The sequence below is a fragment of the Haemorhous mexicanus genome, chromosome 1, assembly GCF_027477595.1.
Source record: "Haemorhous mexicanus isolate bHaeMex1 chromosome 1, bHaeMex1.pri, whole genome shotgun sequence".
NCBI classification, from domain to species: domain Eukaryota; kingdom Metazoa; phylum Chordata; class Aves; order Passeriformes; family Fringillidae; genus Haemorhous; species Haemorhous mexicanus.
The window spans coordinates 148,370,978-148,391,793 of NC_082341.1; the positions used below are offsets into that span (position 1 = coordinate 148,370,978).

Genomic DNA, 20,816 nt, shown 5'->3' on the forward strand with positions numbered 1-20,816 from the left:
TTCCTAATTCTGGTGGGAGCAGAAGGTAAGAGTCAGCTCAGTCCCTCTGAGGCTTGACAACTCCTCTAGGCAGCCTGAGGCAGGAAAAGACAGAGACAGTTACTTGGCAGGACAAATGAACTGATCAGAATAAGCACTGATTTCCCTCTGCTGGTTTTACAGCTAATGTTTCAGATTTTGTGCAAAGGCTCCCACAGCAGCCAGAGCATCTCTCTCTGTACACACCACACACACACACACACGTGTGCAGGGGGCTGTATAGGAAACACAGCCTGAGACATCCTTTTTGTCTGTGAAAGGAAGTGTTTGAATTGGAAGAAGATTCTTCTAAGGAGAAAACATCAGGGACACATTTATACATAGAAGTAGAAATTTCTCTCTGAACTTCATAGAGGAATGAGTCTGAGAGGCAGATTTTATAAACAGACCCCTCTGGATCTCTGAAGAGAGGATTTGAAAAGTCAAACACATCCAAGACATGCCTATAAAAGTAAAAATTACACTGCCCAGAGCCTTTTAAGCAACAGACTTATTTCAAACAACAGAATACTATAGCTCTTAGTCTTTCTCTCTCTCTCTGTGTAGACATACATTGGCAAAACTAACCTCTGAGTAAAGATGCTGTTAGTTTAGAGATTTTATCCATTACAGCTGTAAGACCCACGGCTGAAACTTGTTGATCCTTTCTGCTGAGCAATAAGACAGGCAAGTCAGATGCCCAGAGACAAAAAACCTTCTCCTTGTTTAGCTAAAGGAATGAACTGATTAGGCCAGGAATAATTTGCCTGTCATTTAAGAAGTAGTTTGGGTAACTATTCTTCTATTAGCAGAGTAAGTTGAATTAATTAATCTGAAAATGAATTAATTCACTTGAAAGTGAAAAGATTTATATCCAGAATGAACAGTTATTGTAATCTTCATTGGATAAACATTATGAAGCACAAAGGATGCTGGAAGAGTCTGCCCAAAATGAGAGCAGGAAACCTCAGGACTCATGAGTTATTCCCAGTCACTTTCAGAAAGGTTTATTTTCACAGTTCCTTCAACACAAACTGCTTTGCTTTTCCAGCACAGTGAGAGCTAGAGATGTCTGCAGGCAAACACAGTCAGCATTGGAAATATTTTCTCCCTGCAACTGCTGAATCAGATCCCTTTAACTAGTCAGCCTTGAAACTTTTAGTGTACATTACATTTTTATTCTGCAAGGCACCTGGAGAGTTTATCCATGAGTGGTATGCTGCTGTGTCCTTACAGCTCCAGCAGTTCAAAGGGAAGTCATGTGCCTACCAAACATGATTTTTGCAGTTCTTCAGGAGGAACAAAACCACTTTACCTTTTCTTCTTCACTACCAGTCTTTCAAAGAAAAGCAAAATTTACAAATGTTCCAACAGTTTCATTAACTGCTGCCTCTCCTCTATAGACAGCAAGGGTTAAGGATGCATGGCCCTGGCCACTTGTCAGATTTGGCATGCTGGAGCCAACAGCTGGTGGAGGCAGTTAATTAGTCCTTTGCCCTGCTCAAAGTTCAGCCTTGATTGGCAGGGAAAAGCAGGCTGCACCAGCCTGCTTCCCTTTTTCAATTAACAAAGGCCTGTGCCATCAGATTACCTTGGCAACATGCCATGGCATCCCTGCCTGAGCTTTGCCATGGCAACAGGAAAGCTAACCTTGCCAAGGCAGCATCTGGTCTATGGGTGGCAGATTACCTGCCAAACAGATTTACTAGCTGCAAAGTGCTGCCGACTGCCCTGAGAAAAGGAAGCAGGAAAATCTTGTGACAAAAAGATGATTATCCATTTTAATTTTCCTTTCCAAGCAAAGGTTTACAGAGGTCCAATTCCTGATGTGTGGGTAAGAGATGTCTTTATTCTTTCTGGGCATGAAAACTATTAAATAAATTAGGCTCTATCTTAGCCACAAGGTCTTCTGGGCATTACAGAAGCAAAACTCTTTGTTGAGGACTAATGTCTATTATGCGGTAACCAGGCTGGTCTTGACAGAGCACTGCTGGTTTTTCATTTCATTTATCACATCCATTTTGTTGTTGACACCAGAGATACCAAATAATCATGAGTCCAAGTGCTCATAAACTAAATGGAAACTCAGCTCTGAAAGTCAGAATCACATCAAGTTCCAGTGGTCTGTAAACTCAAGGACAGCTGGCACTAGGTTTGTAAGCAGTGTGAGACTTTTCCAGTGGACTATCTGAACTCAGTAGAGTTTGAAGCTTCTGGATTCATCAAGGGCAGGGAAACAGACTATAGGCAGTGCAGGACTGGCTCCATCTCTACCAAATGACTCTTGAAAGCAAGTCATGTCACAAAGGAAAGCCAGAAAACCAGTGGGCAATTCCCAGCCAGTTCCTCTGTTTGGGGAGACGATTCCTTTCTGACTCTAACCCAGTCAGTCCATTAACACCAAGATCCTGTGACAAAGACACACTAATTAGTCTCAAGTGGTATATGAATGGAAATACAATATGACTGCCACTATGCAGCAAGGAGTGAAAAAACACAGCCTTTTTCCAGTCCCTCCTAGGTCATTGGCACACATCTGACATTTCTGTGAAGCAACAAATGTGATTGAGGAAAATAATCTCCAACTTATTTCAGCTCCTCTTACAAACCTAAGCATCTTCTCAGAAACTTACTCACCCCAGGATGTCTCTATCCCAGTTACTGCCTCGGTGAAATTTAAACACTGGACCCTGAGGTTAGTTTAGCTGAGTAGAGCATGGTGCTAATCATGCCAAGGTTGTGGCTGGTGGGTTCAATCCCTGTCTGGGTCATTCACTTAACAGTGAATGGTCTCAATGATCCTTCAGTGTCCATTCCAGCTCAGAATATCCTGTGAAAGAAATGCACAGACTGATGGTAGCTGCAAATGGAGCAAGCAAAGAGTGAATTTGCTGCAGCAGGGGGAAAGTTTGCTCCGGGTTGGAAAGGAAGTTTGGTCACCAGTGCTTCACACACTCACCAAAATGCACCATAACATTCTTTTGGTTGTCAGTGGTCTAGATTCTTCTCTTTCTTTAGGTGTGAGTTTCTAAGACATAAGGGATACATTTGGGAGAGCGTGCGTGCACATGTCTCAGCATCAGGCAGAACTATGTGTGCTGAGAGAGCAAAAACCATACCTAGGTGTGGACAAAATAAATTGGACAGCTAGGACATGCTTGAAAGGCTCTTGGCAGAAGGATAGCCTCATAGATCAGAATACAAATAACTTGAATGTTCATCATTTGGTATTTTTGTATGAAGGTAATGGACAGCACCACTCTTCATAGAGAGGTGAAGATACTGAGAACTGAATGACCTCCTTATAGTCACAGAAGTTTCAGCAGTGCTCTCTTTCATCTCTCTAGGGTGTGCTGTCTTTTAATCTCTGCGTACTATTAATTTTACTCTCTTCCATCCATTCTGGTTCTCCTGTTCCTAATGGAAACATTATTTCAGTAGAGATCAGAGATGAGCCAAATCCTGCAGCTCCTCTATACAAGGAGAGACTCCATATTGACTTGCTGCTGCACCAGCTGAGGCAAATGTTGATGTTGAGATCATGTAAGAGATCAGGCTGGGGTTGGGGAAGACTAGCAAAGGGAAGCAGGGGGGCTTCAATGTCCCTTTGAGGGATCAGTGGCTCCAGAACCTGAGAGAACAGCTGTGTCCATCAAGAATAGGAAAATACAGCCCCCCAAGGAGAGCTGGGCCTCCTAGGGTGGAGGTCTCTGGCTTTCACGAGTCTTTCTCGTTGCACACTTTGGGGACATGCTGAGGGATGTGGCCTGTGACATGGCCTGCCAAACCAGTGACATTGTGGTTGTGTCTCTAAGTGAACATTGTCCCCTCAGTCAGGGACATTTATCACCTTTAATTGTATCAGCTGCTCCCAAATAGAAGTGAGCTGACTGTGGTTCATACATGACTAGCTGCCTCATGAAGTTACAAGCTTGGTAGAGGTTTCATCCTTCACTTCTCCACATTGATATATCCCTCAACCAGACATCTTGAGTTTTCCCTGCCCTGCAAAGTTGAAGAAAGTTGAAGAAAGTAAAGAGTTCTTTCAAAGAAAGGCTCCTACACATCACATCATATGTTGTCAAAAATAAGGAAACCACCACACTGATGAAAAACCTTTTGTTTCCAGCCTCAGGTATGTTCATTACTCCTTTCCAGACCCCAGACTTTATCATGTCAGTGTCTCTGTAGGCAAAAGGCATCTGAGCATGTAATTTTTTTCCTCTCTTCAGTACTGGTCAAAAAAAAATTCAGTAAAGGAAAAAAAAGCAACCAATAATTTCCCCCCTGTCCTTTAGCTAATGGGTGTTACACTGCAAACTGGTGGTTGGAAAGTTACTAAAACACCTTGAGGGTGCTGAGCAGACCCACTGAGATTTTTGACCTTTGCTCAAAGTGTTATTGATCCCAGAAATTGTGGGTGCCCCATGCAATGTGGGATGCCTGGGAAGCAAGGTGGGAAGTGCCAACACCCAAACACAACACACTGGTCCTTATTTTGGAAAGAAAATAATAATGGTAGTGGCTAAATCAGAACTGAGTTCTTTCTGGATCACTCAGGATCAAGGGCTAATCCATAACTTGTGGTCTTTAAGAGGAGAGCTCTATTCATTTCTGTAGCCCTGGGCTTGTGCCCTGAGAGTCAAGTTCCACCACATGCATGAGTTCTGTAACACTAATCAATAGGTCATCGTGTGAACTCTTAGTTCAGTGTCAGGTTGTAAAAATTACATAGATTACAAAGATAAAAATTACAAAGATTGCTCTGTATCTTCCAGGTATGTGAGTTGTTTCCCTGCATGATAGAGAGATGCTCAGTCTAGCCTGAACATGCTTTGCTATGAAGGAGTAAAAGAGAAAGGAACTACAACTGCATATCTATATTTTTGTGTGACCTACCTGTATCCATAGCAATTTTGAAACAAAATAAGAGAAGGAAGCACACTCTCTGTCATCTCTTTGTGATCAGAAGTGTGTATTGAATATGTGCTTCAGAGGAGTGGAGCTGATCTGAAACTCTGTCACCTCATATATACTGCTGGGCCACCCTAAGAAATCCTAATAAATCCTTCTGGCTTAATTGCTAAGCTCTCTGGGGCATGGAGATGTGGACAAAAGCAGCATGTTAAATGGCCTTCAGGATGTCAGGAAGTCTAAGAAGCTGAAACCAAGTATTTGTTATCACAGAAGAATTTTTATTGGAGCTTGAATGTGCTACACTTTATAAGAAACGCTTTACTGGGATACTGGAATTGTTTCATTATTTACAGGGCTGAAGAGTCACCACAGTGGAGTCAGTGGGAAGTGTCAAGGGAAATTTTTTACTAACATAGGAAGTGTTTTCATATGTGGAATTGAACCTTTCACACAGCCTGAGACTATTATTCTTCAAATGGTGATACTGCCTCTTATGTGTTTGAAAGAATTTTGATGATCAAGCCATTTCCCCATGCTGAAAACTGAGTCAGCAACCCAAAGTGCTGTCTCATGTTAGAATCTCAGATTAAGTAATTCTCTTTTATAATGCAGGTGGTTTTTTGCAAGAGGATATCCTGGACACCATCCCCACTGCTGACAAAGTTTAATCCAGAAGTAGGTCAAATCCAGATGGTGAGTCAGGAAATGCTAATGTGTTTTAATTATTAGGCTATTTTTAAAAGGTTCAGCATGTTATATAGCCAGGAAGTGAAGTGGAGCAGAAAGTAAAATCCAAGCTAGATGATGCCTTCTTCTTAAGATAGGGAGATGAGTTATGCATCACTGACACTATTAATGAAAAATAAATTGTGACAGTTCTAGGTCTAAAAGCTGAGTTTGAACACAGAGCATCTAGCCCAGAAAGCAGCACTTGTTTACTTATGTCACGTTTCCTGAATCCCAACAAGTAACAGAAATTTCCAGTCAATTTTTCAACTGTCCTTCAGTTATTGGTTCTATGTCCTCCTTCCTCCCATTATTAGGACACTGAAAATAGCAGTTATTTTTACCTTCAGGAAGTTCTTGGGAGCAAGACTGAGCCTGTATGATTAGAAAAACTTGAATTTTTCAGGGCATTTACTCATTTCTGGTAATAGGTAAAATGATGTAAATGAGCATCAGGTACCCTTACCTCAGACTTCTCTTGTATTACAAGCTCTAAACAGAATCATCCTGAGGCTGAGATTAGGCAGCAATTCCTCTAGTGATTGGTGCCGAGATATTTTGCACAAAAACATGTAGATGTGTTTGAAAGTCTGAAGCAGCAAATCTAGATTTACTGGGTATCAGCTGCAACTCCTGATAATGGTTCATTCCTATCTAGTGTATGTGGGTCTGGTTCTAGGCTCTGCTATGTTTATCTTGAGTGTGATCTTGAGCAAATCATCTGCACTCTGCACTCTCTGCCCATCATGTGTAGTGTAAATAAAACAATACCCTATGCCTCATAGCTCTCTTTTAATGTTTATATGTGTAGCATCTGGCTGTAGAATTCTACTCCTGTTTGATACTCCTCAGTGCTACTATAAAAATAAGAATATTTATTTTCTGAAAATAAAATAAAATAAAATGAGTCCTTGCCCTTTTCTCAGCATGCTACTTGTGAATCCAAGTGAAGTGTAAGCATTAGTGATTTTTCCACATAAATAGAAACCTCCATTCAAATTAAATCTTTATGTAGTTATCAAGTAAGGAGAACAACATAAACCAAGTGTAATGCAAACTTTAGAACAGGTGCAATGAATAATCCAGTCATCCCAGGTTTCCTGTCTTCTGCCTCCATCCTACTCCTGGAATAATTACAGAGTTTCTCTTAGGCTGAAAAAATGCTCGTCTTGCAGTTGCAAGCATATCATGTTGGATTTCAGTTTTATTTTTAGTCAAGTGGATCTGCTGTCTCTTGTCAGTTTATTGTGTTGTGTTAGCAGGGACATTTAAACAGAAAAGAGTTTTGCTGGAGCTCCAGTGGGCTCTTGCATATAAAATCAAAGTTCTTTTGCTTGCTTCATGTTCTCATTCATTCAGTGTCTCAGAGCCTGCCAGCTCTGTGGGCAAGCAGCCAGTTTTGCATTTACTACAGGGTTTTGTGTTGGCTGCCAGTCACAAAGGGTGGTGATAAATGGATTCAGCAGCACCTATTAGGATTAACTGAAGGCTTAAATTCATTTTGAACCCTCTTACTGCCAAAATTAATTATACTAAAATTAATTATGCTATGTTATCCACTGAAGAACAGGCCAAGGTGAGGAAAATACCCACCTTCATGTTTACTGCAGCCTGGAGCTGATGTAACCAAAGGAATTTATAGAACAGAATCCATCCTGCTCACTAGACTCATAGAGCTTCTAGTACTGCCTGCTTTCAGCTGACTTCATGTTTTGATCTCAGAGACCTTGCTCTCCACACTGGCTGCAGTGATTCAGGTCTATCAGAAGAGCACCTGTGTGGTGATCAGCAAAACAGCTTGGGCAGTAGGTGTATCCTCATATTTTAGCAAAATTATCAGCTCAGTTGGAATTCCAGTTACTGTAGGGGATGTATTTCATTATATGGCATTTAGAAGATGTATATTTATAGAAAATCCAGAGACTTGATTGCTTTGCAAACCAATGAGGTTCTGTCCAGCTGACCTCTTGTTTGCAGTAATTTAGTCTGGCCTTGTGTTGAAGGGAAACAGCTGAAAACCAGTGTAATATCAGATGGAAGCCCTGAAACTCTCTACTGTCAAACCAGCAGGCACAGTAGAGCCCACCACGGAGGCACAGGGATGGTGAACTAGGTTCTGCCATGTCCTACAGTGTCATAGCTTGCACTTAAGAACAACACCATTGGATTAGAGCTCCCTTTGAAACTCACACTCATTGGTGTGAGTTATATTGGCAGAATCTGTTCCACCTACACAACAGGAAAATAAGCAGTTTCAACACTGATAAAATGACAACAAAATCACAATGTCTCAATATATGACTTCCTACATTTTGTGTCCTCTTCTGTAATCTCACAGTGTATGAGGCCCATCTAAAACATAAAAGCAATCAAATTTCCTTGATCAGAAAGCCTCTAACTGAAGGGAGGAGTATGGTTTAAAAGATGGAGGAAAGAAAGGATGAAATGTAAAAAAAAAATTTAAAGCTGTTTTATAGAAATATTGATTAAAAAGTAATGAAATACCACTCTTTCCTGTGTCTCCACAGTGTAATCCAGGCAAGGAATTTGTGTATTTTGACTGATTCAGGGAAGGGCCTGATTGATTTAGCCTTTCTACAGGCTCATCTATAATGCCTACTGTAACAAAAAAATCAGCTCTTGAAAACTCCACTCAGTAGTTTGCAGTCAGACACTTCATTTCAGATAAAACACTGCTCTGCTCATTTTGGTTCCAGTCACAAAGAATTCTGTATTTCTCTTACTACTGTCTGCCTGCCCTTAACTTGCAGAGAAAAATCTTGCTTGTCTCTCCTGCTGGAAAATGTGGTTATTGGTAGATATTCAGACTTATTTGCCTTTTGAAAGGCAAATTATACTTCTTTTCCAACTAGTTGTGTATTCCTTGGAATGTTGCTAAAGAACATGTTTTCACTGAGGATTTTTTTTGTTTGTTATAAAGGTAGAGTTATTAATACCCATAGAATCAAAGCTAGGTTGATTTCTTTTTTTTTTTTTTTTTTTTCTTTTCTTCTTTCTAGTAATTATGTGTTTTACTGACAGAGAAAACATTCCAGATGGGCAAAATGCTGGTAAACCAGTTTCAGGCCAGGAGCTTGAAACATGTATCAGAAACATTAATCAAAACTATTAACTGTGGGTTAATAGTTTTGATCAGAAACATAGCCAAAAACTATTAACTATGGGTTCCCTCTCTCTTCAACAAGGAGCCTTTGGAATGATTCAGTCCAATTATTATTTGAATCCTTATAGGGATTGTATGGTGGACTTAGTTAAATTCTTAGTTTATGTCACCTCCTTACCAGAATTTTCCAGAGTAACTCCTGAATCACTTTAATGCTCAGAGTCTTGGAAGAAATTTTTATAATCAGTAGACCTACATTGGACACTAATGGAATGAGAATCTTCCAAATTCTCCTTTGTTGTCTCCTCACTTTTTTTCATTACACTAGTGACCATTTTTTCATGTCCTTCTTGATAGTCATTTATTTGTGCAGAACCTGAAAACAGAATACTGATCTGGGTGCCCCACTAGGTCTGACTCACAAGCACATTTTCAAGTTCTTGTGACATTTGACTTTTTCCATCCATCTGCAAGTCTTCTGAAGTTCATTTACAGATTTCAGTTACAGACTAGAATGTCTTGAGAAGGTGGTTTGAAAGTGAAATTCTACAGTACCTTGATAGCTTGAGTAGTTTAATTTCAGATGAGAAGGTCAAGATGGCAGCTTCTGAAAAAGAAAGCAGGAATTAGTCACCTGCTGTGCCAAAGATTCCAGGGAAGATGACCACCCAAAACTGGGCAGCATAGGGTATAGGAGTGGCCCAAAAGAAGACACCAAATATCAGTAGGACTGGGATTCCTGGGTGATATTTCTGCTGCAAGGAGTGCAATTCTTTGAAGTGCCATTGCTGCAAAACCCCAACATTTAAACAAGGCTGCAGGGTCAACACATAAACATCCTGGAATCTGACCCAGTTCAGAGCAAAGAAACCCTCTGCAACATTAGCAGTATCTAATTGAACCTCTTGGCTGTTAAGCAAAGCAATTAATGACATAACAAGCAATCATGCCTGATGTTCAGTTAACAGCAAAATAAACATGATGAAATATGTCTGCAACATTTTGAGTCAAAACCTCATAGAGAATTACCATGTGCTCTTACATCTTCCTCTGTGCAAGTAGTGCATCGTTAGCAAAGTATTATCCATGTGTTTTACACCACTGCCTAATTGCATGGAAGGCAGTTAAGAAGATCAAAGAGCTCTATTAACAACAGATAACTACAGAACAAATATGATTAAAGTAATTACAGAAAGAAGCAATCTGCTAATTCTTAATGATTCTGAGGACTCAGAGAGGAGCTCTCAAAGTGATTCTCCTCACTGGAAATCAGGGTGTTACTGCAATGGACTGATATGACATTTTGGGTTTCAAAGTGTAAGCCATTTTTCTATATGTTTTCTCTTATGCCTACCCTTAAACTTCATACTCAGTTGTGACATGATTCAGAAGTGGAAACATCCTTCCCACAACAGTTACCAATCTTTCTTTTCCTCCCCTCCTTTCCCCTGTCTTTTGGTGCCTGGCAAAATTTTCCTGACCTCTTCTGATTTCTAATCAGAACTTACCTTTACATTCTAGAGAGCCCCTGGAAACACATGTATGCAATTTTCCTCACACTTCATTTCCCCAAGCAACCTTTCTATCTTATCAACTAGGACTAGAGATGATTTTTCACTCCCTCTACTCTTCCCCCTCTCACTCTACCTAAAACCTCCTCCCTTTCTCACCTCACCTTACCTTCAGACATCCTACCAGCATTGACATTATTGAGCCTTTTTGTTCTTATTCAATAGATAACTGAGCAGTTAATATAGAATTAAAGGGAGATACATATATGTTTATCTATACTGTGAGAGGGTTTGGAAGTCTTCCTAAGAACAGAACCTTTTAAATGTGCATATTCTGTATTTCTCCTTTTTTCTTCCTTCCTTCCTTCCCCAGACATTGCTTCTCTTTTGCTCTTTCCTGTCTTCACTAGCACCAAAATATGCTTGACCTTGGTGTCATCAAGCACTGAAATTCTAGAACCTCTACAAATTATTGTTTGACATTACACAGCTTCTAATGGTGTCTGAAGCTCCACTGCAACACTTTGCTGTTGACGTTAAGGATCACAACTAGAACCAATGGAAAAGCTCGTTGAACCTTTCATGATCTGAAACCATGATCGGTTATTTTGTTCGGCTATAATCAACGTACTTGATTATATTCAAAACTCATGTTGTACCTTCAGAGATGAGCTGTGCACACAGAGAGACTATATTTCTGTGAATTCATCTAATGCCTGCTCTCCAACCTCCTTTGCTTTTTATTCTCTCCTCTTCAGATGCTGCTGAAAAGTTTCATTTCCTAGTATCTTGAATCACCAAAGTATTTCTTTTCCGGGCCTGAGATCTTGTCTCTGCTACAGGCAACAGACCAGTGCTATCCCAGTGCAAACACTGCCTTTGTCAAGACTAATGTCAGAAAGCTAAAAATAACAGAGGCCAGATTCCTACATTTGTATTAGCATTCAGTAAATAACCTTTTTTTTCCAAAATTGCTTACATGCCCAGTAAGTCCAGCTCCTCTGAAAAAAACATGGCCAGTTGTGACGTCTTCCCAGAAACAGTAAGGAATCTGTTCTGTTGAAAAGACAGTATGAAATCAAAAAAATTCATGTCATGTCAACTACGAGCAGAAATACACAGGGAAGGAGTAACTGGTCCAGCATGAATTACCATCCTCCCATGACATCTTGCTGAGTGCTCTGCTTCTTGTAATGGTGGCCATGTCAAGAAAAAATACCCTTGATCTTTGTTAAGGAAAACTTAATATGTCAATTTATGCTTTCAGATTTTCCTTTACTGTTGATTGACTCACCTTTTTCCCTTTTTTCTAACATCCCCCTGGAGGTAATTCAGTGTCTTTTGGAAATCCAATATTTAAATTTTATATAGATGACAGTGTACTGTCTCTGTTCTTAATTTCTGAAGTGTCCAGCTTTGTTACATTGTCTGATCTTTGCAGTTAGAGCTTTCTCCCTCTCCTAGTAACACAGACATTGCATTGGCTTCTCCACTTAAAGGTGGACAGCAAGGTAAAATATATACTTCTCATGGTCACAAACAAAAAAAAACATTCCTGAGACAATACTATCTCCTGATTTTCACCCCAGTTGACTGATAGCTACACATTCCTTCCTGCCTTTTAGATGAACTATTGCTGTCAGAGCACCTGCTTGAAGATCCAGGACTGCAGGAGTACATTTCTAAAGGGATGTGGGGGATAATAGTTTCCAGGTAAGGACAATTGCCAGAATCATCCCTAACTGATTAGCTGATGTGTAATTTTTTCATATTCACCCTGTGCCTTCAGGGCTTTTGATCTGCAGGGTGCTCTGGGAGAAAGTTTCTTATTAGAGAGTCACTTCATTAGGAAGTTTTGCTTTATGTAGGCTGGGCTGTGCAGGATGAGGTGTTTTAGAGTAGTAGGCAAAGTTCTTTGTTGAGAGCTAATGAACTTGTACAAACAAAATGGTCTGTGCAACTGGGCGAGGAAAGCCTGCCCATTGCTCATGTGGGGTGTATTTACCAGGCTGTTTCAGGTTCTGAATCAGGCCATTAACTTGATTGTGCCTCAGAATACCTGAAGTAAAAGCCTTTGTCCTCCAAAGCTCAAATGGAAAGAGGGAAGTGCTTCCAGAGGGCAATTCAAAGTACTTGCTTTGGTTACACCTGTCGGTGCAAGCAGGGTGAACCTTTCTCCTCCATCCATTTGGATTTTGCAAAGTTTAGTGAAAGTCTCTGTAGGTTCTAACTAAGATGGCAGGAAGAAGTTCGGCTGTCTGTTAGGAGGTAAGACCACACCTGCCTGACCAATTTTCTTAGAGAGGAGTGTCCTCCTCCATGAGGTGTGTGGGGAATGTGAATAGCTCCTGTTACCAGAGGACATTAGGACTACTGTGCTTACAGAAGCATAGAATTCCTGAGGTGGGAAGAGATCCATTAAGATCATTGATCCATTAAGATCAAATCTCTGCAGGGTTGCCTTATATTTACTTCAATTTTCTGTTTGGTAGCCAAGTTAGTACTACTGTCCTTTGACTAAATCTAAGGGCACTAAACAGACAATTATACTTTTTGACAGATCAGGTACTTAAAATCTGTGTGCAGTGTCCCAGGCAGTTTTTTAAAGAAAAGGGATGAACTTGAGTGGGAGGGAGAGAGAGCCTAGGAGAGGGAAAATGGGAAGTCTTGACTATACATTTCACTCCTATGTTATAATAAAACTAACAAGTGAGTAAGCTTTAGGAATGAAAATACTACAAATATTCTCTCATTGCTTAACTCCCTACTTCAGCTTTCTACTGAAAAGCTGACATTTCTTTCCAGGATGCTTTAAAGTAGTTGCTTTATTAAGTTTAGAAAAGACAGATTGCTACTGTGCTGGTTAATCTGCGGCTTTCTTCCATTTTATTTTTCTCTACAAAGGTGAATATTATTAACTTTGTTTATAATTTACTTTTTTTTTTTTTCAGAATGCATGTTCTCACATTCCCAATGCCATGCAGCTGGAGTAGGAATATTGTGCACTCCATTTCCATTCCATCCTGTGTTGTGCTTCAGCTGTATTTCTGTGCAAAGCTGTGAAGTGTGGGTAGCGAGAGACAGGAGATGTTTTATCTGAGATTTTGAGAGCTTTTATTCTTGCTTAATTTGAACTAAGTGGAAGCTAATAGATCAACCAAGCCTAAAGATCCCGTTGCCAAAAAAAAAAAATACAAAGCTTGAAGTTAATAGCTATTTTAATAGAACATGTTGCTACTAAAAGAAATAGTGGATCCTTTTAACTAATTCTCTAACCTTTATTTTAGGAATGTGAAGAAGATTCCTCATTTTAAAACAATGTTTGGCCTTCAACAAATTTCCTTCATGCCATTGGGACCTGATAGGTCCTTAGCATGCAGAATGAGCAGGTGATTTATTCAGGTGCTTGAAACTATAATCCTGTAAAGATTTATTGCTTCAAAATCAACTTTAAGACTTCATTGTGCATTCTGAAGCCTAGTTTCTAAGTTCTTGCTTTCAGTGTGTTGGTGTTTTGATTAACCAATTGGTTTAACTTACCTTTACTGCCAGTTTGTGACATTTAATGTATATAAGATAGTCCCTAATAAATAACTGCAATTTTATTAGCTGAATAGTTAGAAGGACATGACTGATAAGTAAGATGTCACATAAATCAGTACCAAAAATGACCAGCTCTGGAGGCCAAACATAGCAAACCCTTAAATCTCTGCATCTTCTATAGATTTATTTATAAATCAATGCACAAATCACAGCTGGGAAGTTAAATTCAAGAGTAATTAACTTTAGATCAAACTGTCTTGATACGCTGTAAAACAGCCAGAACTTTGAGAACATAATTAACTTGCATATTGTTTTGTATTTTACCACAGCATGGACTAGTTTGAAGAAAGGTTTCTTTGGGTAAGAAGTTGTCACTTATGATAGAGTGGTGAAGTAACCCAACAATTGAGGGTAACTGCACAATGAACATAGAAATGTGACCATATCTCTAAATAGTTATAAAGCAATATTATTTATTTTTTATTAGACATTTTTCCTTCATTTGTGTATGTTTTTTTCTAATGTCACTAACAAAGTAGAAATTCTTGGTACAGAGATGGTCTTTACTGTGGCTGTTCTTTTCCTTGCTGTTGATCTTTCCTTCATAAACCCCGCTTCAAAAACTGAACATCTATCTGAATGCATATATATTTTTTTTTTTTTTAAAGTGGCACATAAAGGGGGAAATGGAAGTCTTTTGACAGAATCCAGCTGCCTTAGTGGAAAAGTGAAACAGGTTAAATCAAATTAAACCTAGTCTGATTATTGTCTTTAAAAAGTAGGAAAATATTCTTGTCAGCTAGTGGAGAAATCCTGAGATAAAGCAAACACAAAGCTAATTTTCTAAGTATTGTGACTACCCAGAATTTCAAAAGAGGTAAATATGTAGATGAATATCTCAAAGTGAGCCCATTTTTGCCTTTCCTATCATCACACAAAAAAGCTTAGGCAAAGAAGATATGTTGAAAGCTATGCCTACTCTTTACATTCTGGAATTAGCTTTTCCTGCAGTTATAAAATCATATTACCAGAGTTGGAGAAGAAGTCTTAATTTCACTTTCTACTGGTTGTACTTCAAAATTTACTTTGAGCTTTTTGTGCTTAGCAGCTCTTCATGACAACTAAAATGCTTCCTCCTAGTTGTACAATTCTGTTTTCTTAAGGAAAAACCCCAACCAAACAACAGCAATAACAAAAACCCCCACAAACAAACAAAATCCTACGCCCCCAAATTCCAACAGAAATCATCTTCAAGATTTTAAAGAGTGATATGTTTTCTAGCATAAAGGTTTTATCTTGTTTGGTAAGGAAATGCACAGAGGGCAGTTGTGTGCTTGCAGTACTCACAAGTACAAGCCAAGCTACTCTGAGTATCCCTCAGTTCTTTCTGGAATTGACAGAAAATATGCTAAATTTATACTCTCTGTGATTTACTATTACCATTTCCTTCACGCAGTTCATGAAGCATTCTCAGAGAAAAAAGGCCTTGCACTGACACTGTCAGAGCATTTAGCACAGAGCACATCTCAAAATAACAGAATATTAATGAGTGAGAGAATCCATCTAGGAGAACATCACTCACTGCTGCTTCCCCTAAGAGATGTCTGATGCATTTCCTGTCTGCTCCAGAGCTAAAAGGGAAAAGCAGTTTAGGGTCTGCATGAATTGTAAATGTAACTCAGCTGGTGTAGAAACTCCAAGGTAGGGGCCCACAAGTGCAGCAGGCAGAGAAATTAAGTATCTTAAATTGCTACTTCTACCAAGTCCTGGGGAATTATCTCTGTACCTATGGAAATTATTTAAATTGGAACTCAAGGCAGAAAAGATGCTTTTCCAGTAATCATATGGTTTCCTTCCTAAGGAACAGAGGTTTTGTTCTGAGGCATGTTTAAAGAAATTTAACAGTTTGGGCCATCTCCCCAAAGGTGAACATTTATTCACACGTCAGGACTTGAGGTTGTTCAGTGAGGTCTGTCATAATGCACTTGTGGATCTGGGACAGGCATCCTGGATGGCAAATTTATGGTTCAGTTTATCATTCATGAATTTTTGTTCTTTAAGTGAAAGATGAAGTAGATGGAAGGGCTGCATAACAGCAGTCTTATGGTGTCTCTATTTGTTGTGTATCCTTACTTGTTCTTCCTGAGACATTTACCACATTAAGAGTTAACAGGCACTCTAGATAAATGCCAATGAGCAGTGGGAATTTCTGAGAGGAGTGACAAACTTGAGAGAGCATGACCCTTGAGCTGGGGTGATGTGGAGTGCTCGGAATTTTAAGTTTAAATAGTCAGGGTTATTTTTCAGTAATGTTCCATTTTCCAGAGAAGTCAAGTCCTTTAAAACAGATTCACAAAGTTTGGCTCATAAAGAACTTTTTCCCTGTTGCATCATTCCAGTACTTGGATGTAAGCACTTAAATCTTCAGGAAGGCAATAAGTACATTTTATATTTCGGAAAAATAGTGTTGAATGCTTTTGTAAAGATAGCATAAAACATTCTAAATCAAAGCTGGAGACCTGCTACTCTATGCTGAAGACAAGAGAGCAAGACTGGTAGCTCCCAATGTTAAAGTTAGTTGCAGTGGAGGAAATGTCTCCTGGTCAATAAGGTGGTAGGATAAAATGCAAAATAAAAATGGGGCAATGGCATTACACGGTAGACAGAGGAGAAAAGATAAGAAATGTTTTAGTACTCAGTCCAGAAGGCATAGTCAGAACATGTCCTCCCCAGAAGTTAACAGGGCTTCTGAATAAAGTGTCCTGCTGCATCAGAACGTGCTGAACATTGTCTGCTGAAACATGTTAGTGGTGCATGGATGGAAGCAGGCTCAGGGGGCTGAGTTCACATCCTGCTAATGAAGAACTGACATCACTGGAGTAAAAATAAATATATTCACCACATGTTTTTCCATGACTGTGAATGTAACGAAGCTTTGTGACATTTATTATCCAAGACTTACCCACAGCATGGTAAATGGTGATCTGTAGATGCATGAAGCATAATGAGCCTTTTGGAACTCTATTCATTAATTTTTTGTTAAATTCATTGATGTTCCAGCAAAATAATCTTCCAGCTTCCTGTGACAAAACTTAGCCCACTGTGCAAGACTGAAGTGTCTCCTGAAGACCACTTTTTCAAAAGCTTCAAATAGTGTTCTGCATTTTTATTTCCAAGGGAAGACAAATATAAGGTGGGGCATTGAGAAGCCAAAAGCATTCATGTCCAATGAATGCTTTTAAAAAAACACGCCTGAAAGGTGAATGGACAATGGTTTAGTTGATGGTAGGAAGTTATGGATTATCATCCCAATTCCATTTTTCTGTTGCTATAATACTTGGTAGACATTATTGTCAGAAAGAAAACAACAGTCTTGGGAGATTAATGCTTAATTCAAATTGATGACCTTGTCTTCACCTGACAACAGGATCTGCCTCTGACTATGAAATGGAGAATATTAGAGCTCCTCATCTTTGTATCAGTTGAGGCAGGAAAACATAAGTGGGCAGTAATCTCATCCTAACAGTTACAGTTGTAAAGCTTCTGTCATTAGAGTTCCCCAGATGGAGATCAATTATTTTACCCCTGAAGCCTCAAGATTACTATAGTTGAACAATGGATGATGATGTTAAACACAATCTTTGTCTAAACAGTTTCTAGGAACACTAAGAGACAAAAATTACTGGTAAAAAATGGAATTGCACTTTAAAAAATGTAGACTAGGAGAAAAATTGTAGCTGTCCCAGGAAATCTACATGCTAGTTTGGCTGTCTTCGTATTCCACATGAACCATATACATTCAAGAAATTTCAGTTTCTTCCACAAGACACACACCATTTTTAGTCTTGTTTTCCCTTGTGCATTAGTTAAAGAAATATTGAAATTATAATTCAACTTATCAATCTTTTTTTTTTTTTCTCTTTGCATGCTCAGACACGTAGATGAACTTTGCAAATAGTAGATTCTTCAGTTCCCCACCTGCATTAACAATTGTTTTTGATGCTGGCAAACATTTTTCACTGTCAAAAAATAAAGAATATTATTTTCTCAAAACTTTATATTTTTTAATGACAAATTTTGGACATTTAGTTCACTGTTCAAATAATATTTTGATACTTTCTCTATTTTCTAAATTATTGAGGCTAAACAATTAACTCTCAATTTTCTTTGCAAAGCAGCAGGTCAGCCCCAAAAACTGCCTTGAAATGGGTGTATATAAATAATATTTTTAGCCTATATGATGCTTATTTCTTCACCCAGACTACACAACTAGTGTGCCACCCAAAATAAACCACTCCAGAATTTGCTGCTAATTTTTGTTGCCTTCAAACTGTGTTTTGCAGCACCAGCTCACTGAAAATAGAGATTGTTAGAGTTAGTAATAGGATGTGAAATTCAGCCTGGGTGAAACAATGAGTTTCCGTTTTCCTGGTCTTCTCTCCACTGGCAGGTCTTGCTCTGGGGTATCCCGGGAATGTTGCTCTGGGACATTTTTAGCCTTTTGCCAGCTGAATGATAATTGTTTCCTATCTCTGAGTCTTGAGTTCCACGCATCCCTCCTCCTCCCCCATGCCTTGGATTGAGGCTCTGAGCTTCCTGTGAGGTCCCTGCAACAGCCCCAAGGGCCTCTTCTGCTACCATATGTATGTAATCACTAACTGAAAACTTTTCTGCTTCTTAAAACACAGGGCTGCCATGTGAGATAACTATCTATAGATAGCAGCCTCATGCTGAAAAGCCTTCAGATCCACTGCTGATTTTTTAAAATTGTCCTTTCATGCCTTTTTTTTCTTTTCCTTTTTTTTTTCTGTCACACAACTTGGCATTCACATAATGAATGAGCAATATTAATTCATTAATTAATTATATCAGGACACGGTTCCACCTTAAGAACTTAGCAATGTGCCAGACCTTCTCCACAATAAGAAGCACACAGCAAAGCATAGCCAAAATCAATTTGACTGCCCAGCTGCAAGCCAGGAGAAGCCACTTAAACTGGTAGGCAAAATCCAAATTATTTTTAAGTCTATTTTATTCATAGTCACCTGAATTTGTATGAATATATTTGCAGTGCAAGGACCTCAGAGCTCAAAGAGTTCTGAACCAAAAGCACTGGAATTCTGGGACCAGCTCTACAGCATGTGGTTATTTTTAAGGGCCTTCTGGAACACTGCATCCAAATGCAAGGGTGTTTCTGTTGCTCATGAAGCAGTCGCAGATTCACTGTGGTTAGTAGGCTGATGCTGGAAAATGGACAGAAAACAAAAATTAACTTCCACTAATTCAAGCTAACAAAACAAATCAAAAACCCCACACAAACAAGCAAAAAATCAAACAAAATCAAACAAACAAACAAAAGCTGAATAAAACCTGTGGTGGTTCATTTGATTCATGGAAAGCTGAAACTCACTTCAATGGGGTTGTAGCCCCAGAGGAGCATCTCTTCAACTGGGGTGGGACCCCCACTGGGTAACTCTGTCTGCAAGCTATGCCACAATAAACACAGTTTTTGTGTGAAACAGATGCATTTTTGGTTTTTTAAACAGTAGTTAAAATCAACTGTCTCAAATGAACTGAGAGGAAGAAATTAATTTCAATTCTGGCCAAACAATGCCAGTTTTTAACCTATAAAAGGACCTGGGTTTTATTCTATAATTTCTTCTCTTAGTTAAGTGGTATGTCAAGATAATAATAGCAACAACAATAATTACAATAATCCTCGTTCCTGAAATTTTTGCCATTTAATGAAGCAACAGTAGTTTGCTTCCAACTTTTAAATGGGTCAATGTAATGCAGCCAGTCTAAGTAAAGATATGGCCTATTCATTCTAATAAACCCAGAGTAGGTTGCTTCAAATAAAAAATATAATCTACATCTTATATCAACCAGTACTAAGAATGTTCCATCAACTACACCCCTAATCTAGGAACATTTCAGGATTTCATCTTGGAAGAAAGGAATGTAGTTGAGAGGACAGCATTGTTCCCAGGCAATGGAGATGACAGCATTAATTAATCCCTGAGCCAGCACAGGTTGCTTTTGTGAGAGCCCTCTGACTTGGCCTGAGCCAGATTTCAAATTGCCTCAGCTTCCTCTTCTTCATTCAAATTCCTGTAACCTGGAGTAAGGAGGGTGAGGGGGGGGTGGGTGTTTGGTTTTGTTTGTTTGCTTCCCCTACAAAGTGAGTGACTCTCAATTAACAACTTACATAAGGTTCACATTTTAAAGCATGCTCAATACTCCCACTGTGACTCTTCCTAAGGAAAAAAATCTTGTTCAAAGTGGGCAAAATAATGACTTCCTCACCAACTGCAGCACAATTTTTGTTGCAAATGTAACCTTAAGTATATTTACACTTTCATCCTTTTCATGACATAATTTCATTAAGGATTTGAGTGTATTTTTCATTATTTAAAGCATTAGACATGGAATTTTTTTGATGGTTTAGCCTCCATTCTCCTGCCCAGCCCAGGGGAAAAGCAATTTTTTGCTTTGTATATATTTTTTCTCTTCTTTATATTTATGTCAACATTCCCATTTAACAACTTTGAAAACTCAGGCTCTTTTTGTAGTTATTTCTATCAGTGTAACTGAGCAATGAAATGATTCATGAGCACTGATAATTAGCAAATTTCATGTGTGCAGATATTTCTTCCACTGGTAACAGTCATTTACACAGTGATGGAATTATACAGTGAACCCCAATGAGATCTAAGGGCAAATTTTATTTTTTAATAATTGGATTTATTTATAAACCAGATGGCAAAGTTTTACTTTAAGTGGCTAGTTGTTTGGTGTACAGATAGAATTGTCTTATTTTCTCTGGAAGGCTTTTCTTTGACAGTACATGTTACTTTCAGCCTTGTGACAGGAACTTTGACTTTATATAAGTTTAGGTTTCCTGTAAATTGGAAACTGAAGGAAAAGACCAATGCCACACAGAGAATTCAGTGTCCTTAATAATATATCAAATATGG

At 38.9% G+C, this 20,816-nt stretch overlaps 1 long non-coding RNA gene across 1 annotated transcript; it reads left to right on the forward strand.

The window, feature by feature from the left end:
• The first annotated feature begins 4,501 nt into the window (after positions 1-4,501).
• Positions 4,502-14,467, forward strand: LOC132333454 (uncharacterized). The gene is made up of 3 exons (XR_009488176.1): positions 4,502-5,628; positions 11,922-12,009; positions 13,248-14,467. It is a non-coding gene; the product is annotated as an uncharacterized LOC132333454 (long non-coding RNA).
• Positions 14,468-20,816: the final 6,349 nt, after the last annotated feature.